The sequence below is a fragment of the Hyla sarda genome, unplaced genomic scaffold (assembly GCF_029499605.1).
Source record: "Hyla sarda isolate aHylSar1 unplaced genomic scaffold, aHylSar1.hap1 scaffold_706, whole genome shotgun sequence".
NCBI lineage: Eukaryota > Metazoa > Chordata > Amphibia > Anura > Hylidae > Hyla > Hyla sarda.
This window is the reverse complement of record NW_026610725.1, coordinates 131,989-159,431: the sequence shown is the minus strand read 5'-3', so window position 1 is coordinate 159,431 and position 27,443 is coordinate 131,989. Positions and strand designations below refer to the sequence as shown.

Sequence of the window (27,443 nt, the reverse complement as noted above, 5' to 3'; positions counted from 1 at the left end):
AGAAAATAGAAGCAACATACAGGCGCCTGCACTCACCGCATAAGTACTTGTCAGCGCCCCACGTTACCTTGTATACCGATCCGGAGGAGCAGCCTGACAAGTACTTATGCGGTGAGTGCAGGCGCCTGTATGTTGCTTCTATTTTAGTATTACTGATTTGCTATTCATATTCCTAGCACCGCCGCATGTGGATTTACCTGACTACCTGCCCTGTGTTCTCATTGTCCATCTCGGGGGGGCTGCATCCATAAGGTATCGGTGCCAGTTTTTCTTCTTTTTTTTCTTGCTAAGTATAATGAGATAGATAGATATGAGATAGATAGATAGATAGATAGATAGATATGAGATAGATAGATAGATATGAGATAGATAGATAGATATGAGATAGATAGATATGAGATAGATAGATATGAGATAGATATGAGATAGATAGATATAGATAGATATGAGATAGATTGATAGATAGATAGATATGAGATAGATAGATAGATAGATAGGTATGAGATAGATAGATATAGATAGATATGAGATAGATTGATTGATACATAGATAGATAGATTAGATAGATAGATATGGGATAGGTAGATAGATAGATATGAGATAGATATGAGATAGATAGATAGATATGAGATAGATAGATAGATAGATAGATAGATAGATATGACTCAGAGAAGGCCTTGTGGCTCCATGTTGCAGATTTCAAAATGAAAAATAATAATAAGCACAACCTGTAATATAATGTGTACACACCCTAATAATAAGAGTAATAGTAAATATATAGATAATAATATAACCTGTAATATAATGTATACACAGCCTAATAATAAGAGTAATAATAAATATACAGATAATAATATAACCAGTAATATAATGTGTACACAGCCTAATAATAAGAGTAATAATAAATATACAAATAATAATATAACCTGTAATATAATGTGTACACAGCCTAATAATAAGAGTAATAATAAATATACAAATAATAATATAACCAGTAATATAATGTATACACAGCCTAATAATAAGAGTAATAGTAAATATATAGATAATAATATAACCTGTAATATACTGTGTACACAGCCTAATAATAAGAGTAATAATAAATATATAGATAATAATATAACCTGTAATATAATGTGTACACAGCCTAATAATAAGAGTAATAATAAATATACAAATAATAATATAACAAGTAATATAATGTACATACAGCCTAATAATAAGAGTAATAATAAATATACAAATAATAATATAACCAGTAATATAATGTGCACACAGCCTAATAATAAGAGTAATAATATACAAATAATAATATAACCAGTAATATAATGTATACACACCCTATTAATAAGAGTAATAATAAATATACAAATAATAATATAACCAGTAATATAATGTGTACACAGCCTAATAATAAGAGTAATAATAAATATACAAATAATAATATAACCAGTAATATAATGTGTACACAGCCTAATAATAAGAGTAATAATAAATATGCAAATAATAATATAACCAGTAATATACTGTGTACACAGCCTAATAATAAGAGTAATAATAAATATACAAATAATAATATAACCAGTAATATAATGTGTACACAGCCTAATAATAAGAGTAATAATAAATATACAAATAATAATATAACCAGTAATATACTGTGTACACAGCCTAATAATAAGAGTAATAATAAATATACAAATAATAATATAACCAGTAATATAATGTGTACACAGCCTAATAATAAGAGTAATAATAAATATACAAATAATAATATAACCAGTAATATAATGTATACACAGCCTAATAATAAGAGTAATAATAAATATACAAATAATAATATAACCAGTAATATAATGTGTACACTGCCTAATAATAAGAGTAATAATAAATATACAAATAATAATATAACCAGTAATATAATGTATACACAGCCTAATAATAAGAGTAATAATAAATATACAAATAATAATATAACCAGTAATATAATGTGTACACAGCCTAATAATAAGAGTAATAATATATAGATAATAATATAACCAGTAATATAATGTGTACACAGCCTAATAAGAGTAATAATAAATATATAGATAATAATATAACCAGTAATATAATGTGTACACAGCCTAATAATAAGAGTAATAATAAATATACAAATAATAATATAACCAGTAATATAATGTGTACACAGCCTAATAATAAGAGTAATAATAAATATACAAATAATAATATAACCAGTAATATAATGTGTACACAGCCTAATAATAAGAGTAATAATAAATATATAGATAATAATATAACCAGTAATATACTGTGTACACAGCCTAATAATAAGAATAATAATAAATATACAAATAATAATATAACCAGTAATATAATGTGTACACAGCCTAATAATAAGAGTAATAATAAATATATAGATAATGTAACCTGTAATATAATGTGTACACAGCCTAATAATAAGATTAATAATAAATATACAAATAATAATATAACCTGTAATATAATGTGTTCACAGCCTAATAATAAGAGTAATAATAAATATATAGATAATGTAACCTGTAATATAATGTGTACACAGCCTAATAATAAGAGTAATAATAAATATACAAATAATAATATAACCAGTAATATACTGTGTACACAGCCTAATAATAAGAGTAATAATAAATATACAAATAATAATATAACCAGTAATAAACTGTGTACACAGCCTAATAATAAGAGTAATAATAAATATACAAATAATAATATAACCAGTAATATAATGTGTACACTGCCTAATAATAAGAGTAATAATAAATATACAAATAATAATATAACCAGTAAAATACTGTGTACACAGCCTAATAATAAGAGTAATAATAAATATACAGATAATAATATAGCCAGTAATATACTGTATACACAGCCTAATAATAAGAGTAATAATAAATATACAAATAATAATATAACCAGTAATATACTGTGTACACACCCTAATAATAAGAGTAATAATAAATATACAAATAATAATATAACCAGTAATATAATGTATACACAGCCTAATAATAAGAGTAATAATAAATATACAAATAATAATATAACCAGTAATATAATGTATACACAGCCTAATAATAAGAGTAATAGTAAATATATAGATAATAATATAACCAGTAATATAATGTGTACACAGCCTAATAATAAGAGTAATAATAAATATATAGATAATAATATAACCAGTAATATACTGTGTACACAGCCTAATAATAAGAGTAATAATAAATATACAAATAATAATATAACCAGTAATATAATGTGTACACAGCCTAATAATAAGAGTAATAATAAATATATAGATAATAATATAACCAGTAATATACTGTGTACACAGCCTAATAATAAGAGTAATAGTAAATATACAAATAATAATATAACCAGTAATATAATGTGTACACAGCCTAATAATAAGAGTAATAATAAATATACAAATAATAATATAACCAGTAATATAATGTGTACACAGCCTAATAATAAGAGTAATAGTAAATATATAGATAATAATATAGCCAGTAATATACTGTGTACACAGCCTAATAATAAGAGTAATAATAAATATACAGATAATAATATAGCCAGTAATATACTGTGTACACAGCCTAATAATAAGAGTAATAATAAAAATACAAATAATAATATAACCAGTAATATAATGTGTACACAGCCTAATAATAAGAGTAATAATAAATATATAGATAATAATATAACCAGTAATATACTGTGTACACAGCCTAATAATAAGAATAATAATAAATATACAAATAATAATATAACCAGTAATATAATGTGTACACAGCCTAATAATAAGAGTAATAATAAATATATAGATAATAATATAACCTGTAATATAATGTATACACAGCCTAATAATAAGAGTAATAATAAATATACAAATAATAATATAACAAGTAATATAATGTATACACAGCCTAATAATAAGAGTAATAATAAATATACAGATAATAATATAGCCAGTAATATACTGTGTACACAGCCTAATAATAAGAGTAATAATAAAAATACAAATAATAATATAACCAGTAATATAATGTGTACACAGCCTAATAATAAGAGTAATAATAAATATATAGATAATAATATAACCAGTAATATACTGTGTACACAGCCTAATAATAAGAATAATAATAAATATACAAATAATAATATAACCAGTAATATAATGTGTACACAGCCTAATAATAAGAGTAATAATAAATATATAGATAATAATATAACCTGTAATATAATGTATACACAGCCTAATAATAAGAGTAATAATAAATATACAAATAATAATATAACAAGTAATATAATGTATACACAGCCTAATAATAAGAGTAATAATAAATATACAAATAATAATATAACCAGTAATATAATGTATATACACCTTAATAATAAGAGTAATAATAAATATACAGATAATAATATAACCAGTAATATAATGTATACACAGCCTAATAATAAGAGTAATAATAAATATACAAATAATAATATAACCAGTAATATAATGTGTACACAGCCTAATAATAAGAGTAATAATAAATATACAAATAATATAACCTGTAATATACTGTGTACACAGCCTAATAATAAGAGTAATAATAAATATACAAATAATAATATAACCAGTAATATAATGTGTACACAGCCTAATAATAAGAGTAATAATAAATATATAGATAATAATATAACCAGTAATATACTGTGTACACAGCCTAATAATAAGAGTAATAATAAATATACAAATAATAATATAACCAGTAATATAATGTGTACACACCCTAATAATAAGAGTAATAATAAATATATAGATAATAATATAACCAGTAATATAATGTGTACACAGCCTAATAATAAGAGTAATAATAAATATACAAATAATAATATAACCAGTAATATAATGTGTACACCCTAATAATAAGAGTAATAATAAATATATAGATAATAATATAACCAGTAATATACTGTGTACACAGCCTAATAATAAGAGTAATAATAAATATACAAATAATAATATAACCAGTAATATAATGTGTACACAGCCTAATAATAAGAGTAATAATAAATATACAAATAATAATATAACCAGTAATATAATGTGTACACAGCCTAATAATAAGAGTAATAATAAATATACAAATAATATAACCTGTAATATAATGTATACACAGCCTAATAATAAGAGTAATAATAAATATACAAATAATAATATAACCAGTAATATAATGTGTACACATCCTAATAATAAGAGTAACAATAAATATATAGATAATAATATAACCAGTAATATAATGTGTATACTGCCTAATAATAAGAGTAATAATAAATATACAAATAATAATATAACCAGTAATATAATGTATACACAGCCTAATAATAAGAGTAATAATAAATATACAAATAATAATATAACCAGTAATATAATGTGTACACAGCCTAATAATAAGAGTAATAATAAATATACAAATAATAATATAACCAGTAATATAATGTGTACACTGCCTAATAATAAGAGTAATAATAAATATACAAATAATAATATAACCAGTAATATAATGTATACACAGCCTAATAATAAGAGTAATAATAAATATACAAATAATAATATAACCAGTAATATAATGTGTACACTGCCTAATAATAAGAGTAATAATAAATATACAAATAATAATATAACCAGTAATATAATGTATACACAGCCTAATAATAAGAGTAATAATAAATATACAAATAATAATATAACCAGTAATATACTGTGTACACAGCCTAATAATAAGAGTAATAATAAATATACAAATAATAATATAACCAGTAATATAATGTGTACACTGCCTAATAATAAGAGTAATAATATATAGATAATAATATAACCAGTAATATAATGTGTACACAGCCTAATAATAAGAGTAATAATAAATATACAAATAATAATATAACCAGTAATATAATGTGTACACTGCCTAATAATAAGAGTAATAATATATAGATAATAATATAACCAGTAATATAATGTGTACACAGCCTAATAATAAGAGTAATAATAAATATACAAATAATAATATAACCTGTAATATAATGTGTACACAGCCTAATAAAAAGAGAAATAATAAATATATAGATAATAATATAACCAGTAATATAATGTGTACACAGCCTAATAATAAGAGTAATAATAAATATACAAATAAAAATATAACCAGTAATATAATGTATACACAGCCTAATAATAAGAGTAATAGTAAATATATAGATAATAATATAACCAGTAATATAATGTATACACAGCCTAATAATAAGAGTAATAATAAATATACAAATAATAATATAACCAGTAATATAATGTATACACAGCCTAATAATAAGAGTAATAATAAATATACAAATAATAATATAACCAGTAATATACTGTGTACACAGCCTAATAATAAGAGTAATAATAAATATATAGATAATAATATAACCAGTAATATACTGTATACACAGCCTAATAATAAGAGTAATAATAAATATACAAATAATAATATAACCAGTAATATACTGTGTACACAGCCTAATAATAAGAGTAATAATAAATATACAAATAATAATATAACCAGTAATATACTGTGTACACACCCTAATAATAAGAGTAATAATAAATATACAAATAATAATATAACCTGTAATATAATGTGTACACAGCCTAATAATAAGAGTAATAATAAATATACAAATAATAATATAACCAGTAATATACTGTGTACACAGCCTAATAATAAGAGTAATAATAAATATACAAACAATAATATAACCAGTAATATACTGTGTACACAGCCTAATAAGAGTAATAATAAATATACAAATAATAATATAACCAGTAATATACTGTGTACACAGCCTAATAATAAGAGTAATAATAAATATACAAATAATAATATAACCAGTAATATAATGTATACACAGCCTAATAATAAGAGTAATAATAAATATATAGATAATAATATAACCAGTAATATAATGTATACACAGCCTAATAATAAGAGTAATAATAAATATACAAATAATAATATAACCAGTAATATACTGTGTACACCCTAATAATAAGAGTAATAATAAATATACAAATAATAATATAACCAGTAATATAATGTATACACAGCCTAATAATAAGAGTAATAGTAAATATACAAATAATAATATAACCAGTAATATACTGTGTACACAGCCTAATAATAAGAGTAATAGTAAATATACAAATAATAATATAACCAGTAATATACTGTGTACACAGCCTAATAATAAGAGTAATAATAAATATATAGATAATAATATAACCAGTAATATAATGTGTACACAGCCTAATAAGAGTAATAATAAATATACAAATAATAATATAACCAGTAATATAATGTGTACACAGCCTAATAATAAGAGTAATAATAAATATACAAATAATAATATAACCAGTAATATAATGTGTACACAGCCTACTAATAAGAGTAATAATAAATATACAAATAATAATATAACCAGTAATATAATGTGTACACAGCCTAATAATAAGAGTAATAATAAATATATAGATAATAATATAACCAGTAATATACTGTATACACAGCCTAATAATAAGAGTAATAATAAATATACAAATAATAATATAACCAGTAATATACTGTGTACACACCCTAATAATAAGAGTAATAATAAATATACAAATAATAATATAACCAGTAATATACTGTGTACACAGCCTAATAATAAGAGTAATAATAAATATACAAATAATAATATAACCAGTAATATACTGTGTACACAGCCTAATAATAAGAGTAATAATAAATATACAAACAATAATATAACCAGTAATATACTGTGTACACAGCCTAATAATAAGAGTAATAATAAATATATAGATAATAATATAACCAGTAATATAATGTGTACACAGCCTAATAAGAGTAATAATAAATATACAAATAATAATATAACCAGTAATATAATGTGTACACAGCCTAATAATAAGAGTAATAATAAATATACAAATAATAATATAACCAGTAATATAATGTGTACACAGCCTAATAATAAGAGTAATAATAAATATACAAATAATAATATAACCAGTAATATAATGTGTACACAGCCTAATAATAAGAGTACCGTAATAATAAATATATAGATAATAATATAACCAGTAATATACTGTATACACAGCCTAATAATAAGAGTAATAATAAATATACAAATAATAATATAACCAGTAATATACTGTGTACACAGCCTAATAATAAGAGTAATAATAAATATACAAATAATAATATAACCAGTAATATACTGTGTACACACCCTAATAATAAGAGTAATAATAAATATACAAATAATAATATAACCTGTAATATAATGTGTACACAGCCTAATAATAAGAGTAATAATAAATATACAAATAATAATATAACCAGTAATATACTGTGTACACAGCCTAATAATAAGAGTAATAATAAATATACAAATAATAATATAGCCAGTAATATAATGTGTACACAGCCTAATAATAAGAGTAATAATAAATATATAGATAATAATATAACCAGTAATATAATGTGTACACAGCCTTTTAAGAGTAATAATAAATATACAAATAATAATATAACCAGTAATATAATGTGTACACAGCCTAATAATAAGAGTAATAATAAATATACAAATAATAATATAACCAGTAATATAATGTGTACACAGCCTAATAATAAGAGTAATAATAAATATACAAATAATAATATAACCAGTAATATACTGTGTACACAGCCTAATAATAAGAGTAATAATAAATATACAAATAATAATATAACCAGTAATATAATGTGTACACAGCCTAATAATAAGAGTAATAATAAATATACAAATAATAATATAACCAGTAATATAATGTATACACAGCCTAATAATAAGATTAATAATAAATATATAGATAATAATATAACCAGTAATATACTGTATACACAGCCTAATAATAAGAGTAATAATAAATATACAAATAATAATATAACCAGTAATATACTGTGTACACAGCCTAATAATAAGAGTAATAATAAATATACAAATAATAATATAACCAGCAATATAATGTGTACACAGCCTAATAATAAGAGTAATAATAAATATACAAATAATAATATAACCAGTAATATACTGTGTACACAGCCTAATAATAAGAGTAATAATAAATATACAAATAATAATATAACCAGTAATATAATGTGTACACACCCTAATAATAAGAGTAATAATAAATATATAGATAATAATATAACCAGTAATATAATGTGTACACAGCTTAATAATAAGAGTAATAATAAATATACAAATAATAATATAACCAGTAATATAATGTATACACAGCCTAATAATAAGAGTAATAATAAATATATAGATAATAATATAACCAGTAATATAATGTATACACAGCCTAATAATAAGAGTAATAATAAATATACAAATAATAATATAACCAGTAATATACTGTGTACACCCTAATAATAAGAGTAATAATAAATATACAAATAATAATATAACCAGTAATATAATGTATACACAGCCTAATAATAAGAGTAATAGTAAATATACAAATAATAATATAACCAGTAATATACTGTGTACACAGCCTAATAATAAGAGTAATAATAAATATATAGATAATAATATAACCAGTAATATAATGTGTACACAGCCTAATAAGAGTAATAATAAATATACAAATAATAATATAACCAGTAATATAATGTGTACACAGCCTAATAATAAGAGTAATAATAAATATACAAATAATAATATAACCAGTAATATAATGTGTACACAGCCTAATAATAAGAGTAATAATAAATATACAAATAATAATATAACCAGTAATATAATGTGTACACAGCCTAATAATAAGAGTAATAATAAATATATAGATAATAATATAACCAGTAATATACTGTATACACAGCCTAATAATAAGAGTAATAATAAATATACAAATAATAATATAACCAGTAATATACTGTGTACACAGCCTAATAATAAGAATAATAAATATACAAATAATAATATAACCAGTAATATACTGTGTACACACCCTAATAATAAGAGTAATAATAAATATACAAATAATAATATAACCTGTAATATAATGTGTACACAGCCTAATAATAAGAGTAATAATAAATATACAAATAATAATATAACCAGTAATATACTGTGTACACCCTAATAATAAGAGTAATAATAAATATACAAATAATAATATAACCAGTAATATAATGTGTACACAGCCTAATAATAAGAGTAATAATAAATATATAGATAATAATATAACCAGTAATATACTGTATACACAGCCTAATAATAAGAGTAATAATAAATATACAAATAATAATATAACCAGTAATATACTGTGTACACAGCCTAATAATAAGAGTAATAATAAATATACAAATAATAATATAACCAGTAATATAATGTGTACACAGCCTAATAAGAAGAGTAATAATAAATATACAAATAATAATATAACCAGTAATATAATGTATACACAGCCTAATAATAAGATTAATAATAAATATATAGATAATAATATAACCAGTAATATACTGTATACACAGCCTAATAATAAGAGTAATAATAAATATACAAATAATAATATAACCAGTAATATACTGTGTACACACCCTAATAATAAGAGTAATAATAAATATACAAATAATAATATAACCTGTAATATAATGTGTACACAGCCTAATAATAAGAGTAATAATAAATATACAAATAATAATATAACCAGTAATATACTGTGTACACAGCCTAATAATAAGAGTAATAATAAATATACAAACAATAATATAACCAGTAATATAATGTGTACACAGCCTAATAATAAGAGTAATAATAAATATATAGATAATAATATAACCAGTAATATAATGTGTACACAGCCTAATAAGAGTAATAATAAATATACAAATAATAATATAACCAGTAATATAATGTGTACACAGCCTAATAATAAGAGTAATAATAAATATACAAATAATAATATAACCAGTAATATACTGTGTACACCCTAATAATAAGAGTAATAATAAATATACAAATAATAATATAACCAGTAATATAATGTGTACACAGCCTAATAATAAGAGTAATAATAAATATACAAATAATAATATAACCAGTAATATAATGTATACACAGCCTAATAATAAGATTAATAATAAATATACAAATAATAATATAACCAGTAATATACTGTGTACACAGCCTAATAATAAGAGTAATAATAAATATACAAATAATAATATAACCAGTAATATAATGTATACACAGCCTAATAATAAGAGTAATAATAAATATATAGATAATAATATAACCAGTAATATACTGTATACACAGCCTAATAATAAGAGTAATAATAAATATACAAACAATAATATAACCAGCAATATACTGTGTACACAGCCTAATAATAAGAGTAATAATAAATATACAAATAATAATATAACCAGTAATATACTGTGTACACAGCCTAATAATAAGAGTAATAATAAATATACAAATAATAATATAACCAGTAATATACTGTGTACACAGCCTAATAATAAGAGTAATAATAAATATACAAATAATAATATAACCAGTAATATAATGTGTACACAGCCTAATAAGAAGAGTAATAATAAATATACAAATAATAATATAACCAGTAATATAATGTATACACAGCCTAATAATAAGATTAATAATAAATATATAGATAATAATATAACCAGTAATATATTGTATATACAGCCTAATAATAAGAGTAATAATAAATATACAAATAATAATATAACCAGTAATATACTGTGTACACAGCCTAATAATAAGAGTAATAATAAATATACAAATAATAATATAACCAGTAATATAATGTGTACACACCCTAATAATAAGAGTAATAATAAATATATAGATAATAATATAACCTGTAATATAATGTGTACACAGCCTAATAATAAGAGTAATAATAAATATATAGATAATAATATAACCAGTAATATACTGTGTACACAGCCTAATAATAAGAATAATAATAAATATACAAATAATAATATAACCAGTAATATAATGTGTACACAGCCTAATAATAAGAGTAATAATAAATATACAAATAATAATATAACCAGTAATATAATGTATACACAGCCTAATAATAAGAGTAATAATAAATATACAAATAATAATATAACCAGTAATATACTGTGTACACAGCCTAATAATAAGAGTAATAATAAATATACAAATAATAATATAACCAGTAATATAATGTGTACACAGCCTAATAATAAGAGTAATAATAAATATACAAATAATAATATAACCAGTAATATACTGTGTACACAGCCTAATAATAAGAGTAATAATAAATATACAAATAATAATATAACCAGTAATATAATGTGTACACAGCCTAATAATAAGAGTAATAATAAATATACAAATAATAATATAACCAGTAATATACTGTGTACACAGCCTAATAATAAGAGTAATAATAAATATACAAATAATAATATAACCAGTAATATAATGTGTACACAGCCTAATAATAAGAGTAATAATAAATATACAAATAATAATATAACCAGTAATATAATGTATACACAGCCTAATAATAAGAGTAATAATAAATATACAAATAATAATATAACCAGTAATATACTGTGTACACAGCCTAATAATAAGAGTAATAATAAATATACAAATAATAATATAACCAGTAATATAATGTGTACACAGCCTAATAATAAGAGTAATAATAAATATACAAATAATAATATAACCAGTAATATACTGTGTACACAGCCTAATAATAAGAGTAATAATAAATATACAAATAATAATATAACCAGTAATATAATGTGTACACAGCCTAATAATAAGAGTAATAATAAATATACAAATAATAATATAACCAGTAATATACTGTGTACACAGCCTAATAATAAGAGTAATAATAAATATACAAATAATAATATAACCAGTAATATAATGTATAAACAAACAACAAAAAACGTGATCTCAAATGGCTGGAGGGGCTCAACCCCATATGCGGTTGTGCATTTATACTGGGGGAGCAGATCCTGCCCTTGTGTCCGTTGTTAGGGGCGATCCCCAGCATAAAAATGCAAACAATGGAGGATTCCTGCAGCGGACTACAAGTGCCACAATAGAATCCTACACCAGATAGACGGTGCGGATGTGTAACAATAAGAATACAATACAGGGATATAGGTCACTACTGTGGTAGATGTAACAATACATTGGCTAATCCCTCAACACTGATGTTATAATTGAGACATTCGCCAGTGTATCCTTATATGAAGGACACACCAGAGCCCGCACCAACGCCAGTATATCCTTATATGAAGGACACACCAGAGCCCGCACACCAACGCCAGTGTATTCTTATATGAAGGACACACCAGAGCCCGCACACCAACGCCAGTATATCCTTATATGAAGGACACACCAGAGCCCGCACACCAACGCAAGTATATCCTTATATGAAGGACACACCAGAGACCGCACACCAACGCCAGTATATCCTTATATGAAGGACACACCAGAGCCCGCACACCGACGCCAGTATATCCTTATATGAAGGACACACCAGAGCCCGCACACCAACGCCAGTATATCCTTATATGAAGGACACACCAGAGCCCGCACACCAACGCCAGTATATCCTTATATGAAGGACACACCAGAGCCCGCACACCAACGCCAGTATATCCTTATATGAAGGACACACCAGAGCCCGCACACCAACGCCAGTATATCCTTATATGAAGGACACACCAGAGCCCGCACACCAACGCCAGTATATCCTTATATGAAGGACACACCAGAGCCCGCACACCAACGCCAGTGTATCCTTATATGAAGGACACACCAGAGCCCGCACACCAACGCCAGTATATCCTTATATGAAGGACACACCAGAGCCCGCACACCAACGCCAGTATATCTTTATATGAAGGACACACCAGAGCCCGCACACCAACGCCAGTATATCCTTATATGAAGGACACACCAGAGCCCGCACACCAACGCCAGTATATCCTTATATGAAGGACACACCAGAGCCCGCACACCAACGCCAGTATATCCTTATATGAAGGACACACCAGAGCCCGCACACCAACACCAGTATATCCTTATATGAAGGACACACCAGAGCCCGCACACCAACGCCAGTATATCCTTATATGAAGGACACACCAGAGCCCGCACACCAACGCCAGTATATTCTTATATGAAGGACACACCAGAGCCCGCACACCAACGCCAGTATATCCTTATATGAAGGACACACCAGAGCCCGCACACCAACGCCAGTATATCCTTATATGAAGGACACACCAGAGCCCGCACACCAACGCCAGTATATCCTTATATGAAGGACACACCAGAGCCCGCACACCAACGCCAGTATATCCTTATATGAAGGACACACCAGAGCCCGCACACCAACGCCAGTATATCCTTATATGAAGGACACACCAGAGCCCGCACACCAACGCCAAGGTTTCTCATTTTGGTGCGAGACCTAACGCTAGTCCTACCTGTGCTTGATAAGCAGAACAGGGGCCAGTGGGCAATTACGGCAGCATTCGGTTGACTCACAGCGTCCTCCCAGATACCCTCCAGTGTGACTGAGCACATGCAATGGGAGGGGGAGGCTGCAGGCCCCCCCTGAGTTGGCTAATATAGGTGCCTGGCCTCTCAGGTGCTTCCTTAATGCTGCCTGGTAGATATTCAAGGCGCATTAATGTTGGAGTTTACACACCTCCAAATATAAAATTTAAACAAGCAACAAAAAACGTGATCTCAAATGACTGGAGGTGTCTACCCCATATGCGGTTGGGCATTTATACTGGGGGAGCAGATCCTGCCCTTGTGTCCGTTGTTAGGGGCGATCCCCAGCATAAAAATGCAAACAATGGAGGATTCCTGCAGCGGACTACAAGTGCCACAATAGAATCCTACACCAGATAAACAGTGCGGATGTGTAACAATTAGAATACAATACAGGAATATGGGTGCACTACTGTATACACAGCCTAATAATAAGAGTAATAATAAATATATAGATAATAATATAACCAGTAATATAATGTGTACACAGCCTAATAATAAGAGTAATAATAAATATACAAATAATAATATAACCAGTAATATAATGTGTACACAGCCTAATAATAAGAGTAATAATAAATATACAAATAATAATATAACCAGTAATATAATGTGTACACAGCCTAATAATAAGAGTAATAGTAAATATATAGATAATAATATAACCTGTAATATACTGTGTACACAGCCTAATAATAAGAGTAATAATAAATATATAGATAATAATATAACCTGTAATATAATGTGTACACAGCCTAATAATAAGAGTAATAATAAATATACAAATAATAATATAACCAGTAATATAATGTGTACACAGCCTAATAATAAGAGTAATAATAAATATATAGATAATAATATAACCAGTAAAATAATGGGATTTCTTAAGACAAGAAGCAGATAATGGAGCAGAGGGAAATTATCTCCATAAGGACATCATGTAATGTGCGATATTATATGCGGACCCTGGAGTTACTGCAGATTCTCCGATGAGTTTTAGGTTAGGATTCTACGCAGGTTTTTTTGTTGTTTTTCTTTGCATTTTTTAAATCTTTTCTGACACTGCAGTTTTTGAGCCAAAGCCAGAAGTTTATTCAAAAGGAATTGGAAATATCAAGGAAGGACTAATACTCCTCCTTTCTACTGGATCCTACTGAAGCCTTATAGAATTTTCTATGATCATCTAATAATCCTGAATTTATCAATTTGCCCCTCTGGTTCATTTTTACTGCCCCGTCTCACAGAAAATAGTGGCTTTTTCTTCTACAGAAATGCAATTGTATCATTTCATCATTCTGTCTTATCTTTACACTAGGCCCACAAAATAACATATCATTTCTCTTCTTTTTCAGCAATGGGGCGCTCTCAGGCTCTGCCATTCCTCCTGCTGCTCTGCCTGGAAATCAGTGAGTATCAGTTATAGTTGGGATATTAAAAGGGTTACATCAAGATTAGTTTCTGCCTATCCATAAAATAAGAGGCCAGGACAGATCAGGGGGTTGTACAGCTGATGTGTAATATTGTTTAATATTATGTCTGATACTTGTCTTTGTTTGTTCCCATAATTGTAAACGCTGCGGAATCTGTAGGCGCCATATAAATAAATAAATAAATAAAAATCAGCCCAGGCTCCATTCACTCCCTATGGGGCTTCAGAAGATTGCTGAGCGGTGCCCTCACCGATCCTCAGAAGCCCCAGAGTGAATGGAGGCCACACTATATTAGATGTATTTGGGGTATATTAGGTGTATTCTGGTAATATTAGATGCATATGGGATATATTAGGTATATTCAGTGTATATTAGATATATTTATTGTATATAAGGTGGGTTTTGGTTATATTAGATGTATTCAGAGTATATTAGTTGTATTCAGGTTATATTAGGCTTCTTTGGGGTATATTAGGTGTATTCAGGGTATATAAGGTATAGTAGTTGTGTTTTGGGGTATGTGTATTTGGGTTATATTAGGTGTATTCAGGTTATATTACATGTATTCAGGATAGATTAGGTGTTTTAATGTATATTAGATATATTCAGGGTATATGAGATGTGTTCCGGGTATTTTAGATGTATTCAGGTCATATTACATGTATCTATATATATAAAACTAAACGTGTGTGTGTGTTCCACAAAAACTTCCAAACATGAAACTTGGCACACATGTTACTTATATGTCACCAACAAACATAGGATCGGTGATTTAACCCTTACTCACCCCCTCCTCAACAAGGATTAGGAAGGAAAAACCGGGCAATGCCGGGTATTCAGCTAGTTCAGGATAAGTTAGATGCTTTTGGGGTATATTAGGTGTATTTGGGGTTTATCACATGTATTCAGGATATATCCATATTTTTTTGTGGTATATCAGGTTTTTTGGGGGGTATATTAGTTTTGCATTGTGTTTTGTTTGTTGACACATTTTTTATCCTTCCAGTATTTTAACCCCTTCAGGACTGAGGCTCATTTTCCTCATCTGACCTGTCTCACTTTATGTACTATTGACCTTGTGATGAGTGATTCTGAGATTTCTTTTGTGACACATTGTACTTTATGTTAGTGAAATATAGTCATTCCACATAGATTAGTAAATTCACATTTACAATCTGTCTATGTGGCAACACCCTTTTACTATTCTTAGGACCTCAGATGAATTACAGTAGAAGTTCTGCAGCAAATTTACCAATTTCCTTGAAAATTTCCATAAATAGTTTTTTGAGAGTTTGAGAGACTTGGATGCTAGAAACCCCTCATATTAACTTATTTTAAAACTGCCCCCCCCCCTGAAATTCGATGTATAATAAAAGAAAAATGTTTTTTTTCCTGATTCTCAATTTTAATAAATATATTTAAAAATATATAAAATACAGGAATGTAGGTCACTACTGTGGTAGTTGTATACAGTGACATTGGCTAATCCCTCATCACTGATGTTAAAATTGAGAGATTATCCAGTATATCCTTATATGAAGGACACACCAGAGGATTTAGGGAAAAGATTTAGGCAAAAGGATTTGGGCAAACTAGAAGAATGGTCAGAACTTTGGCAACTGAAATTTAATGTGGATAAGTGCAAGATAATGCACCTGGGGGGTAAAAACCCTCAGGCAGAATATAGAACATGTGACACAGTCCTGACCTCAGTATCTGAGGAAAGGGATTTAGGAGAAATTATTTCAGAAGACTTAAAGGTAGGAAGACAATGTAATAGAGCAGCAGGAAACACTAGCAGAATGCTTGGATGTATAGGGAGAGGTATAAGCAGTAGAGAGAAGTGCTCATGGGAGTATAGGGAGAGGTATAAGCAGTAGAGAGAGAAGTGCTCATGGGAGTATAGGGAGAGGTATAAGCAGTAGAGAGAAGTGCTCATGGGAGTATAGGGAGAGGTATAAGCAGTAGAGAGAGAAGTGCTCATGGGAGTATAGGGAGAGGTATAAGCAGTAGAGAGAGAAGTGCTCATGTGTGTATAGGGAGAGGTATAAGCAGTAGAGAGAAGTGCTCATGGGAGTATAGGGAGAGGTATAAGCAGTAGAGAGAAGTGCTCATGGGTGTATAGGGAGAGGTATAAGCAGTAGAGAGAAGTGCTCATGGGAGTATAGGGAGAGGTATAAGCAGTAGAGAGAAGTGCTCATGGGAGTATAGGGAGAGGTATAGGCAGTAGAGAGAGAAGTGCTCATGCCGCTGTACAGAACACTGGTGAGACCTCACTTGGAGTATTGTGCGCAGTACTGGAGGCCGTATCTCCAGAAGGATATAGATACTCTAGAGAGAGTTCAGAGAAGATACCAAACTTGTACATTGATTGCAGGATAAAACTTACCAGGAAAGGTTAAAGGACCTTAACATGTATAGAAGAAAGAAGAGACAGAGGGGATATGATAGAGACTTTTAAATACATAAAGGGAATCAACAGGGTAAAGGAGGAGAGCATATTTAAATGACGGAAAACTACCACAAGAGGACATAGTTTAAAATTAGAGGGGCAAAGGTTTCTGCAGTAATATCAGGAAGTATTAATGAGAGTAGTGGATGCATGGAATAGCCTTACTGCAGAAGTGGTCGCTGCAAATACAGTCAAGGAGTTTAAACATGCATAGGATAAGCATAAGGCTATCCTTCATATAAGATAGGGCCAGGGACTATTCATGGTATTCAGAATATTTTGCAGACTAGATTTGCCAAATGGTTCTTATCTGCCGACACATTCTATGTTTCTATGAGCAGGCTCTGGTGTGTCCTTCATATAAGGATATACTGGCGTTAGTGTGCGGGCTCTGGTGTGTCCTTCATATAAGGATATACTGGCGTTAGTGTGCGGGCTCTGGTGTGTCCTTCATATAAGGATATACTGGCGTTAGTGTGCGGGCTCTGGTGTGTCCTTCATATAAGGATATACTGGCGTTGGTGTGTGGGCTCTGGTGTGTCCTTCATATAAGGATACACTGGCGTTGGTGTGCGGGCTCTGGTGTGTCCTTCATATAAGGATACACTGGTGTTGGTGTGCGGGCTCTGGTGTGTCCTTCATATAAGGTTATACTGGCGTTAGTGTGCGGGCTCTGGTGTGTCCTTCATATAAGGATACACTGGCGTTGGTGTGCGGGCTCTGGTGTGTCCTTCATATAAGGATACACTGGCGTTGGTGTGCGGGCTCTGGTGTGTCCTTCATATAAGGTTATACTGGCGTTAGTGTGCGGGCTCTGGTGTGTCCTTCATATAAGGATATACTGGCGTTGGTGTGCGGGGTCCGGTGCGTCCTTCATATAAGGATATACTGGCGTTGGTGTGCGGGCTCTGGTGTGTCCTTCATATAAGGATATACTGGCGTTGGTGTGCGGGGTCCGGTGCGTCCTTCATATAAGGATATACTGGCGTTGGTGTGCGGGCTCTGGTGTGTCCTTCATATAAGGATATACTGGCGTTGGTGTGCGGGCTCTGGTGTGTCCTTCATATAAGGATATACTGGCGTTGGTGTGCGGGCTCTGGTGTGTCCTTCATATAAGGATATACTGGTGTTGGTGTGCGGGCTCTGGTGTGTCCTTCATATAAGGATATACTGGCGTTGGTGTGCGGGCTCTGGTGTGTCCTTCATATAAGGATATACTGGCGTTGGTGTGCGGGCTCTGGTGTGTCCTTCATATAAGGATATACTGGCGTTGGTGTGCGGGCTCTGGTGTGTCCTTCATATAAGGATATACTGGCGTTGGTGTGCGGGCTCTGGTGTGTCCTTCATATAAGGATATACTGGCGTTGGTGTGCAGGCTCTGGTGTGTCCTTCATATAAGGATATACTGGCGTTGGTGTGCGGGCTCTGGTGTGTCCTTCATATAAGGATATACTGGCGTTAGTGTGCGGGCTCTGGTGTGTCCTTCATATAAGGATATACTGGCGTTGGTGTGCGGGCTCTGGTGTGTCCTTCATATAAGGATATACTGGCGTTAGTGTGCGGGCTCTGGTGTGTCCTTCATATAAGGATATACTGGCGTTGGTGTGCGGGCTCTGGTGTGTCCTTTATATAAGGATATACTGGCGTTGGTGTGCGGGCTCTGGTGTGTCCTTCATATAAGGATACACTGGCGTTGGTGTGCGGGCTCTGGTGTGTCCTTCATATAAGGATATACTGGCATTGGTGTGCGGGCTCTGGTGTGTCCTTCATATAAGGATATACTGGCATTGGTGTGCAGGCTCTGGTGTGTCCTTCATATAAGGATACACTGGCGTTGGTGTGTGGGCTCTGGTGTGTCCTTCATATAAGGATATACTGGCGTTGGTGTGCGGGCTCTGGTGTGTCCTTCATATAAGGATACACCTTGGCGTTGGTGTGCGGGCTCTGGTGTGTCCTTCATATAAGGATACACTGGCGTTGGTGTGTGGGCTCTGGTGTGTCCTTCATATAAGGATATACTGGCGTTGGTGTGCGGGCTCTGGTGTGTCCTTCATATAAGGATATACTGGGGTTGGTGTGCGGGCTCTGGTGTGTCCTTCATATAAGGATATACTGGCGTTAGTGTGCGGGCTCTGGTGTGTCCTTCATATAAGGATATACTGGCGTTGGTGTGCGGGCTCTGGTGTGTCCTTCATATAAGGATATACTGGCGTTGGTGTGCGGGCTCTGGTGTGTCCTTCATATAAGGATATACTGGCGTTGGTGTGCGGGCTCTGGTGTCTCCTTCATATAAGGATATACTGGCGTTGGTGTGCGGGCTCTGGTGTGTCCTTCATATAAGGATATACTGGCGTTGGTGTGCGGGCTCTGGTGTGTCCTTCATATAAGGATATACTGGCGTTGGTGTGCGGGCTCTGGTGTGTCCTTCATATAAGGATATACTGGCGTTGGTGTGCGGGCTCTGGTGTGTCCTTCATATAAGGATATACTGGCGTTGGTGTGCGGGCTCTGGTGTGTCCTTCATATAAGGATATACTGGCGTTGGTGTGCGGGCTCTGGTGTGTCCTTCATATAAGGATATACTAGCGTTGGTGTGCGGGCTCTGGTGTGTCCTTCATATAAGGATATACTGGCGTTGGTGTGCGGGCTCTGGTGTGTCCTTCATATAAGGATATACTGGCGTTGTGTGTCCTTCATATAAGGATATACTGGCATTGGTGTGCGGGCTCTGGTGTGTCCTTCATATAAGGATATACTGGCATTGGTGTGCGGGCTCTGGTGTGTCCTTCATATAAGGATATACTGGCGTTGGTGTGCGGGCTCTGGTGTGTCCTTCATATAAGGATATACTGGCGTTGGTGTGCGGGCTCTGGTGTGTCCTTCATATAAGGATATACTGGCGTTGGTGTGCGGGCTCTGGTGTGTCCTTCATATAAGGATATACTGGCGTTGGTGTGCGGGCTCTGGTGTGTCCTTCATATAAGGATATATTGGCGTTGGTGTGCGGGGTCCGGTGCGTCCTTCATATAAGGATATACTGGCGTTGGTGTGCGGGCTCTGGTGTGTCCTTCATATAAGGATATACTGGCATTGGTGTGCGGGCTCTGGTGTGTCCTTCATATAAGGATATACTGGTGTTGGTGTGCGGGCTCTGGTGTGTCCTTCATATAAGGATATACTGGTGTTGGTGTGCGGGCTCTGGTGTGTCCTTCATATAAGGATATACTGGCGTTGGTGTGTGGGCTCTGGTGTGTCCTTCATATAAGGATATACTGGCGTTGGTGTGCAGGCTTTGGTGTGTCCTTCATATAAGGATACACTGGCGTTGGTGTGCGGGCTCTGGTGTGTCCTTCATATAAGGATATACTGGCGTTGGTGTGCGGGCTCTGGTGTGTCCTTCATATAAGGATATACTGGCGTTGGTGTGCGGGCTCTGGTGTGTCCTTCATATAAGGATATACTGGTGTTGGTGTGCGGGCTCTGGTGTGTCCTTCATATAAGGATATACTGGCGTTGGTGTGCGGGCTCTGGTGTGTCCTTCATATAAGGATATACTGGCGTTGGTGTGCGGGCTCTGGTGTGTCCTTCATATAAGGATATACTAGCGTTGGTGTGCGGGCTCTGGTGTGTCCTTCATATAAGGATATACTGGCGTTGGTGTGCGGGCTCTGGTGTGTCCTTCATATAAGGATATACTGGCGTTGTGTGTCCTTCATATAAGGATATACTGGCATTGGTGTGCGGGCTCTGGTGTGTCCTTCATATAAGGATATACTGGCATTGGTGTGCGGGCTCTGGTGTGTCCTTCATATAAGGATATACTGGCGTTGGTGTGCGGGCTCTGGTGTGTCCTTCATATAAGGATATACTGGCGTTGGTGTGCGGGCTCTGGTGTGTCCTTCATATAAGGATATACTGGCGTTGGTGTGCGGGCTCTGGTGTGTCCTTCATATAAGGATATACTGGCGTTGGTGTGCGGGCTCTGGTGTGTCCTTCATATAAGGATATACTGGCGTTGGTGTGCGGGCTCTGGTGTGTCCTTCATATAAGGATATACTGGCGTTGGTGTGCGGGCTCTGGTGTGTCCTTCATATAAGGATATACTGGCGTTGGTGTGCGGGCTCTGGTGTGTCCTTCATATAAGGATATACTGGTGTTGGTGTGCGGGCTCTGGTGTGTCCTTCATATAAGGATATACTGGCGTTGGTGTGTGGGCTCTGGTGTGTCCTTCATATAAGGATATACTGGCGTTGGTGTGCAGGCTTTGGTGTGTCCTTCATATAAGGATACACTGGCGTTGGTGTGCGGGCTCTGGTGTGTCCTTCATATAAGGATATACTGGCGTTGGTGTGCGGGCTCTGGTGTGTCCTTCATATAAGGATATACTGGCGTTGGTGTGCGGGCTCTGGTGTGTCCTTCATATAAGGATATACTGGCGTTGGTGTGCGGGCTCTGGTGTGTCCTTCATATAAGGATATACTGGCGTTGGTGTGCGGGCTCTGGTGTGTCCTTCATATAAGGATATACTGGCGAATGTCTCAATTTTACCATCAGTGTTGAGGGATTAGCCAATGTATTGTTACATCTACCACAGTAGTGACCTATATCCCTGTATTGTATTCTTATTGTTACACATCCGCACTGTCTATCTGGTGTTGGATTCTATTGTGGCACTTGTAGTCCGCTGCAGGAATCCTCCATTGTTTGCATTTTTATGCTGGGGATCGCCCCTAACAACGGACACAAGGGCAGGATCTGCTCCCCCAGTATAAATGCCCAACCGCATATGGGGTAGACACCTCCAGCCATTTGAGATCACGTTTTTTGTTGTTGTATATATATATGAGCCAAAAACAGGCGCAGCACTCCAACAAAAAGGGTGATTTAATATGTCATTACTACATGCTGACATGAGATATTAAATCACCCTTTTTGTTGGAGTGCTGCGCCTGTTTTTGGTTCTTGTCCGTGGATGGACTCTGATCAAGTCCTGAGGGACGCTGGCACCATCTTTCACATTGGGTTGGATAAGAAGTGCTGCATTGTTCTGGGACTGTATATATATATTAATTTTTATAACACGGCAGGTACTAACCGAAAAATTCGACAGAATATTACCCCAAATGGGAGGGTTATAGAACTATCCCATGAGTAGTGCTAATGCGCAGCTAGACCCAGGCCTCAGAAGTAAAGGATCACTCTGCAGACTTTGGGGCCATATTTTGCAACATTTTCATAACTTTTCATTTTTAGGCCAGCAGAGTTGTGTAAGAGGTTAGTTTTTTATGCCATTTTTTTTACTATTTTGAGATTAATATGACCTTTTTATCAGTTTTTCTGATTTTTTTTGACCGACAGAATTGTGTAAGGACAATTTTTTTTTCAAGGCCAGATGTTCTTCCTATTGGTATTATTTTTGTGATACAGGCTACACTTATTTTGGAAGCAAGGGTTACCATGTATTAGCAATTATGGCTTGTTGTTTTTTTTCAAATGTCATTTACTGTGTAGGGTCAATAATATTACAGTTTTATAGAATGTGCAGATATCTATTATGTATAGGGCTTTATTGGAAAAGGGGCAATTTCATTTCTTTAAACATTATTATTATTATTTTCTGTAATATATATATATATATATATATATATATATATATATATATATATATATGAGGGCTCCTAGTGCAAGCAAATAGGCAGAATGTGCATCTGTATTTTCTAGGCAGACATTTTCAGCCTTGTGAATATGACCTTAGGATGCGTTTCCACTTGAGTGTTTTTCTTGGTTATCTCCCAGAAGTGTGTTCAAAAGGAATTCGAAATATAAAGGAAGGCTTTATACTTCTCCCTCCTCATGGATCCACATCTGGCTTAAGCTTAAAAACTGTAGTGATATTTTTTCTTACACTGTATGACACAATATAAATGGCTGGACCTCAGCAGCTTCCATACAAGGTAAACTTAGAGGCCCCTGGCTGCCATTCCATCCATTGGAACCCCACGATCTCCTCATGGGATCACAATTGGGCAAAAGGGGAGCTTTCTCCCCCTGTCAATCTTATAAATGTAGTGAAATCTAAGGGGTTGAACTGCAGATTCCAGCACCATCTTCAGCCCTTACCGCTGTTCCCATGCACTCCACTCCTGAGCATCTACAACCTATTCCTGCCTATGACATAAATGTACATCATGGGGTAGGAGGGGTTAAGGGTAATTTCAAACACGAGCATTGTCATTCGGCTGTGAATATGCTGGTAACACTTTAAAGGTGTCATATAATAGAGAAAAGTCTTAGAAAAATATAGGAGTAAGGGGCATTATTTAAAGGGGTTATTCAGGAATAGAAAGGTGAGCTAATTTCTCCTAAAATACTTTTCAATAGTAAGTCAGCTTGGCACTGCTCCTTTAAGGTCCCACACTACATTCGGAGCTGTCTGGGTTGGACACCTGTGCTCCGCTATGTGGCAGTGCTCTGCCACGTCAAACACAATTAGTCAATAAGTCAATAACAGTCGATAAGAAGGAACTAAATGTGGCACTCACCATGCGTTAAAGGCTTTTTGGTCTTTATTTCATAGGTGCACACACATACTTGCAGTGGGCAGCGGCCCTATTTGTATGTCGGCAGTTTCCTTCTGCATGTCTGTATCTGCACCTATGAAATAAAGACCAAAAAGCTTTCCACGCATGGGGAGTTTCGCGCTTAACTCCTTCTTATTGAATTAGATTCTTCTAAAAACAGCACCACCCCTGTCCTCAGGTTGTGTGTGGTATTACAACTTGGCTCTATTTACTTCAATGGAACTGACTCTAATACCTCACACAACCTGACGTAGTGCCCACCTCAACCACTTATTGACTGAGTGGGAAGGTCCTTTGTGCGGCTCAGACACAAGACAGTATAGTGCGGCAGGGACGGACAAGGAGATAGCGCAGGGGAATAAGGGGGTAAGTATAGTTTATATTTTAGTTAACTGCATCCTGAACACAGTTAAACAGGAACACATTTCTTCAGAATACCCCTTTAAATGATGAATGGAGCCTCATTAAAACAGGAAACCTGTCACAACATATGTACCATGGGGTTGGAGGGATAAAGGGTAAGATCACACACAAGCATTGCCATTCGTCTGTGAATGTGCTAGAAACACTTAAAATGCAAAAATATATATATATACACCAATATTTTTTTTATTATATCACAATTTTTCTCCCTTTCTTCTCTCCCTTCTCCTACACCAGCCCTGTGCTCCGCCGGGGTCCCCGGAACAGAGTTCATCACAGCTTTTATGCAGAACCATAATAGAAGTACCGGCAATCCCACCCTCAGCCTCTCCATCACTGCCTTACAGGACTCCACCACGGTCAGCGTCAGGATCAATACCATCAGCGCCACTTCATTCAATCCAAAGTTCACCTTAAATAAACTGGAGGAAAAGACCATTCCACTTCCATCTAAGATCCAGCTGATGGATTCTGGGAGCTCCTCGTATGTCGTGTCTGTCTCTTCCAATAACCCGGTGTCAGTTGTTTCTATAAACTTCAAGGAACAAAGCTCGGACAGCGCATCTCTATTTCCAGTGACGGTATGAAATCCACCACCAAGTCTATTGGAAATGGTTTTGATTTTTTTCTACTACATTTTCTTCCACTATGAAAAGAACATTGCTGGGGATCCCTCAGGTCTACTTCTGGAGGTCCATCTTCTGCTGCCTGATCTTGCCCTTGTCTTTCTCTACTCTGTTCTTTCCTCTCCACCATCATATTCTACATCCACCCTCAGACCTTTGTGGGGTCTTCAATAAGGTGTAGAGGCAGCACAACCAATTTAGTGCCCCCTTCTCTATCTCACACTTTGAATTGTTTCTTCTCAGACCAAAGGAAGGTTGACGTAAACCAAATGTTGTAAAGTGTGAGATAAAGAACAGGACACTAAATTGCTTGTTGTGCCTCTACTCCTTATTTGTGGACCTTTGGGCCAGCCTGGTGAGGTGGACATCTCTTTACCTGTATTATTTTAGTTCTGTGCTGTTTTTTTCTACTGAACTTCTCAGTGCTTTGTCTTCAGTCATCTCAGTCCTACACATTTGATCATTCTTCATTCATCTTTTGAATGTTGCCCAACTATGTCAAGATTCTATAAACCCAACACTTTCAATCCCTGGTAGTTCTATTCCTCTAGTTCTCTCAATACTGCAGTTGTCAATGTGCACAGGGCTACTGGCAACTCAAGGGGCCTAAAGACTCATCTGAACTTGACAAGACCCCCCAGTATAATGATGAATGGCAGGTGGGGGCCCTCATAGATTTTGCATTGGACCAATGAGCTTATGCCTCTGGCCAAAGGCATGTATGCCATAGAAGCAGACCACAAGATACTGTGGGGCCCTTATAGGGAGCTGAGGCATGAATGGTCCAGAAGCTTTACTACCGGATAGCGCAAATGTGTGCAGGGCCCCTCTTCCTAGACAAACAGCATTTAGGGTCACAGAAAGTGTTTTTCGATTCTGCACCAGTTAGTAAAATAAAGAACCATAATGTGGGGCCCATTTGTATTCTTTTTATGGGAAAAGTCTTTTAAGGGAATCAAAGCACGCAAGTGAAATTTACTTTTTCTAGACAAAGATTTGGATTAAGTAGTTTCGGTGAAAAGTAGTGGTCTTAGACCTCATATACATGGTAGAGCTGTATAGCAGCACACTGGAGTCTTTACAGCCATGTACAACCACCATATGGTGCCTATGTACAGCATGATTCTTTTTTATAGAAGCACTAAGAACCGAACATGATTCCATAAGCTTTTAACCAAAACAGAACTTTTCA

The 27,443-nt window shown here is 32.8% G+C and overlaps 1 long non-coding RNA gene across 1 annotated transcript; it reads left to right on the top strand.

Moving 5' to 3' along the window:
* Nucleotides 1–237: 237 nt before the first annotated feature.
* On the top strand, nucleotides 238–26,208 carry LOC130344228 (uncharacterized). Its single transcript, XR_008883211.1, has 3 exons — nucleotides 238–252; nucleotides 16,092–16,145; nucleotides 25,863–26,208. It is a non-coding gene; the product is annotated as an uncharacterized LOC130344228 (long non-coding RNA).
* The last annotated feature ends 1,235 nt before the right edge of the window (nucleotides 26,209–27,443 follow it).